We start from the raw sequence: 11,619 nt of genomic DNA on the forward strand, positions 1-11,619 counted from the left end.
CTCACTGGCAGCCAAACAACACCTTCCTCCTTCCTCCTGACTTCCCCATTTCATTTCCCCTACCCCTTTCAGCCCCGCGCTGGCAAACTCTCACGGCCTGGTTAACACTTGCTGGTCTCTTCGCTGCCCCTGCTCTGCTCACCGCATCTCCGGGACACCACTCTCCTGCCATTTCCCTCTTGCTGTTTGAGCGAGTACAGGCTTCCGAACTCCCAGCCTGGTGTGTGTGGCCCGCTGAATTCTGACCCCAGTTTAGTTTTCTGCCCCTCCAGGTCCCCTGGGTCCAGCGTATCTGAGCTACAGCTGCGTCCCGGAATGGGCTGGCCCCTTCCCCACCTCTCGGCCTTTCCTATCCAGCCGCTTCCTCAGCCCCCTACTCTATCTCTAGCTGCCAGAGGCTCTGCTCTCACTGTTGTAGGAGCTTGGGTTTGCGGGGGCAGGGCATGACCCGAGGCAGAGTTTCAAGGCTGGCATAGAGTCCCCGGAGGAAGGACATGGCACCTGTCTTTGGTATCTTCTGCCCCAAACTGTCTCTCCAGGAACCACTGACAAGGAAAGACCCCCTGGGCTCCATTGAAACACTTCTTCCATCTCTCTTCCCCACCAGATGCCAGCAGTTCCTCCTCACCGGACAAGATCTGACCTGGCAGAGGCGGCTGGAGAGCAAAACCGGCCCCCAGCTGAAGGGCCCAGCTGCAGCCGGACAGATGGTGCTTGAGTACTGAGGCCTCCTGATTCTCCGGCCCCAGTCCAGCCCAGCCACTGCCACTGCCACTGCCACTTTCACGGGACTTAGAACTTTGGAGTTTTGTGCTGTGATTGGAGGAAGGACCTGGGGCCCCTAGGAGCAGCAGCCAATCATGGCCCCTTTTGTAGCCAGGCTGTTCTATGGGCAATGAGCAGAAATGCAGGAACCACCATCAACTTGACCCCCCCACCCACCTTGTTTAAAAAAATCCCGGAAAATAGGCAAAGGTGGGGGTGCCCAAGAGGGCAGGATGGTGAAGGCCCGAAGGCAGAACCCCTGCCTCTCCCCTTTCCCCATCTCTCCTTCTGGGCAGCAGACACTGCCCGACCCCCCCCCCCCATTCCCATCCTCAGCTCCCTCCTGGGCACCTTGGGCCCTTGATTCCCATGATTTCCTGCATCCCAGCCTTTTCCCCAGGGCTGCTGACCCTTGGTACCATCCCTGCACAGATCCGTGGGTAGGAGAGCCCTGGGCAGTCACTCAGGCTCCCTCTGAGTAGTTACGGGCCCCCGCAGAGAGGTATCTACTGACCGCCCCTCCGGCTGCCCCTGGGGTTTGCATGGGCCCCCAGCAGGGACGGGGAGGGTGGCCCCCAGGGAGCTGGAGGACTCTGGCCAGGCAGGAGGATTCTTTACTGTGGCAGGAGACAAAAACCAATTCTGGATGGGAACTGGGGAGGCGGGGGAGGGGGGGGGGGCGCGGTTCACGGGTGGGGTGGGGGCCCTGAGCAGAAGTCCTGCTGTCACTAAGGGTGGGCAGCAGCAGGTTCTGAAGTGATCCTTGAGAAAGTGCAGGACTGAGGAGCGTGAGGGATGAGGCTGCCAGCCTGGGTGGGGGCGGGGCGCCTGGGGCAGAAGGGCTTGCTGGGCGTCTCTTGCCTAGAACAAGAAGGTGAATGATCCGAGGAGGCACACTCCGGTTCTACGAGCCTTACCGGGCACCGACCACTGCCAGTGGGAGGGTGGCTGGCCCGGTCTCTCCGGCCAGACTTCGAGACGGGAACGCGCTGACCTCTCCGGAGAACCCGGGAGCCTGGGCAGGCACGAGGCGTCGCGGCCCCCGCAGTGGAGAACCAACCAGCCCAGCCCAACCGCGCGGGGTGGGGAGGTTGGAAGTGGGAGCCAAGCCTCGGCGGGGCCCTGGTGGCCGCAAGTCGCCCCTAGATAGTGAGGACTTGGCGGGCGCGATCGCACCTCCTTCCGCCGAGGCCGGGCGCACTCGGTGGCGCAGCTTTCCCGGCGCGCTCCGAAGAGGCGGCCCCCGGAGGACGTGGGGGTGGGGATCGGGACGCGCAGCGCCGCCGCGGAGCCCGACCAAGTTTGGCACCCGCGCGGGGCCTAGGGCGCTGGCGCGGGGCCGCCCGCCCTCTGCTGCTCCCTGCGACCCGCCTGTGGCCCCCGAGGAGCCCCTGGGCCGCCAGCCCGAGCTCCGAACAGCCTGGGCCCGGGGGGCAGAGGAGGGGCCTCTGGGCTGTGGCCGTGACCCTCCCGGCGCGTGGCGGGGAAGCCCCAGCCCCACGTCTGTGTGTGTTGCTTTGTTAGTTGTTTTTTCTCCTATGTGTGGGTTTTTTCTTGGAGCTGTTTCATAGGAATTCCTGTAATAAAGACTTGGTGTTCTCTTGGTGCTCTGATGTGGCCGGCAGTGTGGGCTGGACCCTTCCTCCTCTCTTCTTGTCCTGGGCAGGGTTTGGCCCCTGGAGCCCCCCCTTGCCCCCGAGGGTCACCTGCCTCAGTTAACCCGCAGTGTCTGTAAGGCCCCGAGGGCTCAGCTTTCTCCGCAGCGCACTCCGGAGAAGAGACCTGCCGCCCGCAGGGCAACCTCGCCCACCTGCTGCTTTGCTCTGCTCAGTCGCCTTCCTGTTTGCCCTGGGGAAAATCCCTAGCTCCTCGGCAAAGGAAAACTCCCAAGGCAAAAGCCAGTGTGTGGCGAAAGCTTACCCAGATATCCAGAAAGCTTCAGGAGTGACACTGACGGGAGGCTGCAGGGAGGTGCAAAGGCCCATAGAGATCTTCCCATTCAAGGACCTCTAGCTTTCTTTCCCTTACTCCCCAGCAGTGTAGGACTACCGCCCATGCCAGGGAACTCCCAGCCCAAAGAGGAAGCTGGTGCCCTTTGCAGACAGGGCAGTTCTGAAGGTTAAAAGGTTTGTTGTGTTGAGCCCATAGGCCTCCTTGTGGCTTTCACTCACATTTTATTCTGGGCTCTCAGTCACCCAGGCCAAGGCCACCGCTCTAACCCCTGCTGCCACATTTGAGCTCAGTCTGGAGGAACAATGCAGGTTCTCCCTGCCCTCCTATAAACAGGTTCTCCTTCACCCCCAGTTAGACCAAGGTAAGACAGCGGGTGATGCTCTCCATACATACTGTTTGGATGTAGGCAAACCAAGCTGATCCTCTAACCCTGGCTCTGTGCATTAAAAAAAACAAAAACAAAAACAAAACATATATATATATATATATATATATATATACACACTGTATATTATAATATATATGTAATATAATATATATTATATATATTTAATGTTTATTTTTGAGAGAGAGAGAGAGAGTGCGAGCAGGGGAGGGGCAGAGAGAGAGGGAGACACAGAATCTGAAGCAGGCTCCAGGCTCCGAGCTGTCAGCTGTGGGGCTCAAACCCACGAACAGCGAGATCATGACCTGAGCCACCCAGGCACCCCTAAAAAAATATTTTTATGTAATCTCTACACCCAGCATGGGGCTTGAATTTACAACCCCAAGATCAGGAGCATGCTCTACTGACCGAGCCAGCTGGGTGCCCCAGTGTTGTGCATTTTTTACTGATAGGTGTGTAACCCTCAGGTGTGTAACCTGGGACCTTGTTAGAAATGCCAATTCTCAGCCCTACCCTAGACATACTGAATCAGAGACTCAGGGAGTGCAGCCCAGCAATCTGAGTCTTGTGTTTGGGAACCACACTGCCAGGCCCCTACCTACTACTGGCTGCACAGAATTACCTGAGTAGCTTAAAAAAAAAAAATCCTGATGCTCAGTACCCCATATCAATTAAATCAACAGCCATGGGGTGATTTATTTTACAGCTCCTCATGTAATTCAAATTTGCAATCAAGTTTGAGGACCAGCACACTGGGCAGTCTGGTAGTGTTTCATATTAGCTCAATTAATCTGACCCAATAATGGCCACTTTACGGATGATGAAATGACAATTCAGAAAGTAACTTTGCAAGGTTGCAGAGGTAGCAAGGTGTGAAGCCAGAAACACGGTCCAGGGGTGCCTGACTCCAAATGCTGTTCAAGGTGTGCTGTGTGGACCCGCAGCATCAGCATCACAGAGCACATTAGAAATGCATGTTATGGGGCCCTACTCCAGATCTACTGAATCTCAAACTGGGAGTATTTTAACAAGCCCTCCAGATGATTCTGATACATGCCAAGTTTGAGAAGCACAGTTCCACAACTTGCTACTCAAAATTTGGTCTATGGACCGGCACCATCTGTATCACCTGGAACTTGATAGAAACACACAATTTCAGGGTCTACCCTAGACCTACTGGACTAGAATGTCCACTTTAATATATATATATATATATATATATATATCCACATATATATGTAATTTTTTTTTTTTTTTTTGAGAAAGAGAGCAGGGGAGAGGGGGAGAGGGAGAGAGAATCTGAAGTAGGCTCCATGCTGAGCATGGGGACTGATGTGGGGCTCGATCCCACAATCCTGGGATTATGAGCTGAGCTGAAATCAAGAGTTGGACGCTTGACCGACTGAGCCACCCAGGTGCCCCTAGAATGTCCATTTTAATAAACTCTTCAGGTGACTTGAATGCACATTGAAGCTGGAGAAACACTAGTCTAGAACACCAGTTCTCAAACTTGCTATATACATTGGAATTCTTTTTTTTTCAAGTTTTTTAAATTTTTTTTAGTAATCCCTACACCCGATGTGGGGCTCAAACCCACGACCCTGAGGTCAAGAGTTGCACATTTCTCCATTGCTCTTCCCAGCCAGGCACCATATACTGGAATTATTGCTGAAACTTGGGTCCCATTCCCAAAGATTCTGATTTCATTGGTTTGGGATTTAGCCTGGGAATCAGAGTGTAAAAGTGCCTCAGGTGATTCTAATATGCAGCAAAGTTTGAGAACCATCCACTCTTTTGCCTTTTAGTTAACTGACTGAAGGTAATTGTATCCAGAGAGGGGATGTGGGGAGAGAAGGCAAAGAAAGCGATCCAGATACACCTGGAAAATGGAGATGCACAGCAGATGAAGCCTCTGCTCCGTGATGAGTCCCTCTGGGCCGAACAGTGTTTATAGGACCTAGGAGGGAGTCAGGCTGGGCCAGGCAACCCCCTCATCCATCTGCCCTCACATGCCAGGCTCGTCTACAAATGTTGGGCTCCTGGTATCCACAAAGTGATCCTTGGAGAGTGACCTGCTAAAGTGCTGAGCTGGGCTGTCTGGAGTCTGGTCCAGCTAGTGCCTCTCCTCCTTGCTTCAGTGTCCCCAGGGCTCAGCCCCAACTTGAGAGATCATGGGTCTGAAGAATGCTGTGCCCAGAAGAACTGGCCTGCTTATTACCAACCTGGAGTCTCAACCCTTCCTCTGTTCACTTGAGGCACCTGGTAGGGGCCTGAGATTGGAAGAAAGACAGGAGGACAATTTGGTTTGCAGAAGGCAGAAGACAGGCAAGATACAGGATGATGAAGATGATGGCTGCTCACTGAGTGCTTATTGTATGCAACTTTTCTGGGGAGCTTTACGTACATTATTTTACATAATCCCCACAACTATTATATGAAATCAGTATTATTATTTGTATTTCACAGATCGGGAAACTGAGGCACACATGCCCCTCAGTAAGTGGTAGTACTTACTACCCCGGCAGCCAAACTCCAAAGTTGTTACCTAAACACTAAGCTATACGCTGGGGCAGGGGAAGAGGTGGTAAGAACTAGAACCTCGCCATAGACAGGATCTGCCGAACACAGAAAGTTCTACCTGCTTAAAAACATCTCCATAGTGTGATGTCTGATCCAACAGTGTGCTCGGACGTCACCTATTAGCATTCTTTATTTGGTTTTAAAAATGATCTTAGCATTCCCATTGAATGGAAAATATGCTATTTAGAGAGAAGCACATGAACTCCTTTGCCCATTATCAGAGCATAGATTAATTTGTTGGATTAGCTGGCTAGGCCAGCTGGAGGAAGATTTAGAAATTTCTGGAGATGGGGGTAGCGGGTAGGGAGCAGGGCGGGTGGTTGAAACGGGGCTGTGTAAATCTACTGCCACCTGGTGGTCATCTCACAGAACTGGCCATTGAGAGGCCAACACCGTTTTCCCAGAAGGAAGTGAGCACCTGTTTGGCCAGAGGCCAAAGAGACAGAAGGGAATTTACTCTATTTGCATGGTTATATGTTTTGCAAATTTTGTAAAACAAAGATATTTTTGTACTTTTTTTCTTAAAAGAGCCACTAAGATTATATAAACCTTAGGCCCTACAGAGCCAGCATCTACCCTGTCATTTCTAGAGATTAAAGAGCCACAATTCTTTATCAGGTCAAGAGGATTATTCAGGGGACTCTGAAGTGAAGGGGTGTAAAGCTCAGTACAAACTCAGCTGGCTATGTCCTTGCTACTCGAAGTGTGGTTCTGTGGATCCAGTGACCAACTGTCCTGGTTTTCCAGGTCTGCGTGTTCCTCGGATGCGGAAATCTCAGTGCTAAAACTGGGAAAGTTCTGGGCAAACTTAGGCCAGTTGGCTACCTTACCCGCAGGTTAGCAGCGCTGGCATCGGCTTGGAAGAAGACTGTTAGAAATTCAGAGTTTCAGTCCTCACCCCAGACCGCTCGAGTCAGAATCTGAATTTCCCAAGATCCGGGAGGTTCCAGAGCATATTAAAGATAGATTTGCTCTGCCTTCCACAAGAAGAGGGGGGCCCACACCAGCCTGCAACATCTGCCTGCAAGGGGCTCATCCTCTGCTGGGAAAGCTCCAGAGTGATTCCAATTGGCCTTTAATTCTAATAATAAAAGGCCAGATTGTTGCTTCAGGCCCAGCTGGCTCCTGTTTCCTTGGCTACAAAAGGAGCCACAGTGATACAGGGCTGGTAGCGGCATAAAGTGCTTTTCTTTCCTCTGCTTGAACTAGATTCTTGTTGGGGGTAAGACTGTTTGCTGAAGAAATGAACAGGCAGCTGTGTGAACATGCCTTGCAAATTGTTAGGTGTGACTTAATTGTAGGTGTGATTTAATAAATTGTGATTTGTTGCTCTTAAACGTGCAGTGGTCAGAAAACGTTATTATCATCACTCTTATTTATTGAGCCTGTACACTAGGCACTGTTTTAAGCACTCAGCAGATATTAACCCACTGACTCCTCATAAGAAGGCTACAGGGTGGGTGATCCGATTATGCCCATATCACAGGTAACGGAGCTGAGGCCCCGAGGTTTGTAAACTGGATCTACCTGTCAGTGGGCCACAGAGGATAGCCAGGACTAGAAATGACCAGGTTCTTGGAGGAGTGGAGGGTTAGCCCCATTCAGCCACAGCTTTTGCCCACATACCCATAGCGTGTCTGAGGAAGGCCTCCAGAAAGGAAGGCCGGGGTGGCTCCCTCATTTGTCCTAACTTGGCCTGATTCAGCCATGCTGTTGATGACAAAACTTTCTGAGAGCCACCTCTGAGCCAAGCAGCAGCCCGGGCGTGGGGAGGCAGAGATAAGACAGCCAGTTCCTGCCCTCAGAGAGGCCCAGTTAGACAGACTCAGACCAGTGAACACAGTTACAACACCACATTCCGAGAGGGAAAAGCTTAGGGAGCGAGGGAGCAGAGTCTGGCAGAGTGTGCGCTGCGGGCCAATGTGCCCTCCTGGCTGACCCTCGAAAGGAAGCGGAGGCGTGGGCCTCCGAGCAGGTGTGGGCCTCCAACCCACGCGTGCCAGGAGAGAGAGCACACAACAGCCTGGAGGTGGGAGACGACGCTCCGGCCTCCTCTTTGCACATCTCCCCCGCTGCTGCTCCTCCCCCTGGTCCCTGTACTGTGTATTGAATGTATACTATTGTTTTCCTCCTCTTTTGAGGCGAGCAGCTAATTTCTCCCTGATCCTGGCTCTCTGCCAAAGATGGGTAACGGTATTCATGATTTCATCAATACGCTGGGATTTTCACTCACCAAGGCCGTTCTGCCATCGGGGATGCTTCTCCACTTTTTGTCTGACAAATTCCCAGGCACTACTTAAATAAGGGTGCTATTTATAAAGACGTGGGCAGAGTGTAGGGAAGCCACAAAGGACGGCCTAGAACCTATGGCTAGTAACAGAGGGGCACAGTTTGCTGAGTCTCGGCCTTCAGGGGCAAGGGAGGGAACAGTGACTGGAACCCGGTGAGAGCTCTGTGTGAACAGGTTGCCCTGTAGAGCTGTGACTTTATGTTCCTGCACTGTACGTGGAGGGAGCCAGGGGAATAGAGACTACCTTCACTCTCCTCGTTCCTTCCATTCCCCTGCCAATGCCTCCCGCTGGTGGTACCTCCTGGAACCCAACTGGAAGCAGAGGGCCGTGGTTGCGGTTCCTAGAAGTCAGCCTCCCGGGGAACAGAGCAGGGTGAAGGAGAGCACAGAGTGCGTGTGCACCTGGCAGGGCACATGGATGCTGTTCAGCCAAGTACTTATCAGTCAGTGTCATGGGGCTGAACAGTGTCCCTTCAAAATTTGTATGTTGAAGTCCTAACTCCCAGTAGCTCGGGATGTGACTGTGTTTAGAGATAGTCTTTAAAGAAGTATTGAAGTTAAAATGCAGCCATTAGGTTGGGCTCAGGTCCAATATGACTGGTGTCATAAGAGCACACAGGCACATACAAAGGGAACACCATGCGAGGACACAGGGAGAAGGTGGCCGTCTGCAAACCAAGGAGAGAGGCCTCAGGAGAAACCCACCCTGGCAAGTTGATCTCGGGCTTCTAGCATCCAGAATAGTGTGAAAGTATCTTTCTGTGGCCTAAGCCACCCAGCCTGTGGTACTTTGTTGTGGCTGCCCTAGCAAACTGATATAATCCACATGCTATTCAACATAGAAGTTCTCAGTTATGAATTTGCCAGTCTCCCCCACTGGATAGTCAGCTTGTCCCGGACTCGGCACAGGGCCAGGCAGGTGCTTAAGCGCTTGTGAGCTGGACGGGATCATTTAACAAGACAATGAAACAATAAGGCAATTTACGAAATATCATCAAAATGCTGCAGTCCCAGGTGGCAATCAGGACACAAGAGCAACAGCGATGCTGTAACTGCCATCAGACTTGTTACTTACCAGCTCTCGTTTGGTCTTTGCAGAATGGTGGCTTCTACTCTTGCAGCAAACTACGCAGGTAGTGGATACTATTTAGCGGGCACATCTAGCGGGGTCGAGCAGGGTAGCGGAAGGAATACGGCCTTTTGGAGAGTTGACAAGTTCTATTTCCTTCTGTGTGAGATTTGTCAGGACGTTACCTATGGCATCAGGTAGCTGAACAATTGAATAGGACAAATCCAGATTGCTGCTGCAGTGCAAGGCATGAGTGCATCAGCCCCTTGCAGCCTTGAGAGGTCCTGGTGAGAAGACAGAGGCCTCTAATGTCCAGTTTGCCTGCCCCCGCTGCCCCACAGCTTCCTCCTTTTCATGAATGAGTACTCCCTTGGGCACACACTTCCTGTTGCAGGGTCAGAGGGTTCCCAATTCATCCTGCTGTCACATCCCCAAGGTCTTCCTATCTACCCACCAACATTCCACTCTCTCAGTCACAGAGGCATTAAATAGGATGCTGAAGGGGAAACTGCAAAGTTTATTAATTCATTTTGAGAGAGAGTGTGTGCGTGTGCGCAAGTAGGAGGAACAGAGAGACAGAGAGAGAGAGGGAGAGATTCCCAAGCAGGTTCAGAGCTGTCAGCGCAGAGCCTGACAGACTCAGGGCTTGATCCCACGAACCATGAGATCATCACCTGAGCCAAAATCAAGAGTCAGAAGCCTAACCCACTGCGCCACCCAGATGCCTCAAGGAGGGGAAACCTGAAGGGCTCAGAAGAGGAAGTAACTTCCCTAAGAAGATCTAGAGGAGAAATTCCAATCTTGCAATTCCTCCCCCACTGAGGGTTTGGGTCCTTGGCTCTCCTCCCTGAATAAATTCTTGTAATTCTTTACCAGTGGTAACTGCAGTGGCCTAGGGGAGCAGGCCTGAGTGGGAGAAGGGAAGTGTGTCTGTGGTCTGGGCTGGCAGCTAGCTGGGACTTGGACAGAATTAGAAACTCGTTATGAGGCCTGGGAAGACTATATTTAGTTGGGAGTATGTTTGCTCGACCTAGAGCAAAGCCTTCCAGACCTTCCTAAGACTGGGAGACTGGAGTCTCTACACCTGGCCCAGCAGCCAGCACTGTGCTCTCTCTTCCCTGTGCCACAGGGCCCTGCAGCAGCCATGAAACCCACCTCTCAGGTTAGCCCTGGGCCTCAAATCCCTCCTCTCCTGCCCCTGGGGCCAGTTTTGGCTGACCTCATAGGTCTACCAATCTCCAGCTTGAGACATAGCTAAGGAGGGTTGTGGGTTTCTGGAAAAGGTCCAGGCTGTGTGGGAAAGCTGGCTCTGTCAGTTAGGTGTCTGACAGGTTACTTCACCTGCTATGGCCTCACTTTCTCATCTATAATAAGGCTAATAATAGCTACCTTCTGGTTAGGTGTGTGGATCCAAGACAATACAAACAAACAAACAGTAACTGCTCCTGAAACATTAGTTTCCTCCTCCTCACCAGCCTCCCATAGAGTGGGAGTGCTCTGGAATGACCTGCTGCTCTTTCTGGCTGACAAAGATGATAATGGGCCCGGGGAGATATTTTGTGTGTATGCAATTCAAAACATTGCACTGGATTAAAAAGTTCAAACACGAATAAAAACTCTACCGATCAAACTCTGAAGGAAATATAAAGAAAAAATGCTGTCTTCTCTGGCAGTCTCACTGGAGATAACCAAGGTTCACAGCCTTGTGGGCCTTCTACGTAGTTTCTATCTTCATAGAAACACAAACGCATGTACAGGTGTTTTCTTTTTTCTTTTAACAGGTTAGGATCCCACTAAAAGATGTTTCTCTGCAACTTCCCTTTTCATTTAACTCTAAGTCATGGGCATTCACAAGTGGATATAACTTGTTCATTGTTAACAGCTGCATAGGATTGCATGGGACACACGAACCATAATTTTCCATTTGATTTTTTCCTCCACTGCAGTGACGATCCTTGCACAAACATCCTCATGAAAGAAATTGTGCTTTCATTTCTTTGGGGGTACTTTACCCGAAGCACGATTATTGGACCAATAAGTAACCCCGAGAGGCTACTTTTCCCAGATTTTTGGGTCTCCGTCTGGGAATTTGTTTCGTTCACTTTCGCTTTGCCAGCCCCACGGAGGAGCGAGCCCGCGACGCCTCCCGTGGAGAAAACACTAGTTGCCGGGCGCATCCCGAAGGGAGCAGATGCAGGAGGCACTCCAGGGCCTAAGGACTCACGGGGCGCGCTGCACAGCAGGGCACGGAGGACAGACGCTTGAGCTTTAGTGTGACCCCAGGCCAGTGCCTGCGCGTCCCAGTGTCACGCCAGGCCAGTGACTGCCCGTCCCGGCCTCGGTTTCCTTCTGCGGAGTCTGTGGCTCCAAGCAAGATAAGGCGCAGTTCGGGCCCAGCGCCAGCGTGACCTCTATCTGTGCCTTTACGTGTGTCCTGGCCGGGCTGGTTCCCCGGACGTAGGCTGCGCCTCCCTCCTTCCTCCCCCTCGTCTTCCCTCCGCGCCGCCCCACCTTCCAGACTGGGTGGCTCAGCAAGGCCAGAAAGGGTAAAGCAGTCACCAGCGTGAATCCCTCCTC

The 11,619-nt window shown here is 52.1% G+C and overlaps 1 protein-coding gene across 1 annotated transcript in view; it reads left to right on the plus strand.

The window, feature by feature from the left end:
- The window catches only part of CUEDC1 (CUE domain containing 1), a 65,284-nt gene extending 63,866 nt beyond the window's left edge, over positions 1 to 1,418 (plus strand). Inside the window, exon 11 of the mRNA XM_042915953.1 lies at positions 608 to 1,418. The gene's annotated coding sequence lies outside the window, so the exon portion shown is untranslated. The remainder of the gene's footprint in view (positions 1 to 607) is intronic.
- The last annotated feature ends 10,201 nt before the right edge of the window (positions 1,419 to 11,619 follow it).

The sequence above is a fragment of the Panthera leo genome, chromosome E1, assembly GCF_018350215.1.
Source record: "Panthera leo isolate Ple1 chromosome E1, P.leo_Ple1_pat1.1, whole genome shotgun sequence".
NCBI classification, from domain to species: domain Eukaryota; kingdom Metazoa; phylum Chordata; class Mammalia; order Carnivora; family Felidae; genus Panthera; species Panthera leo.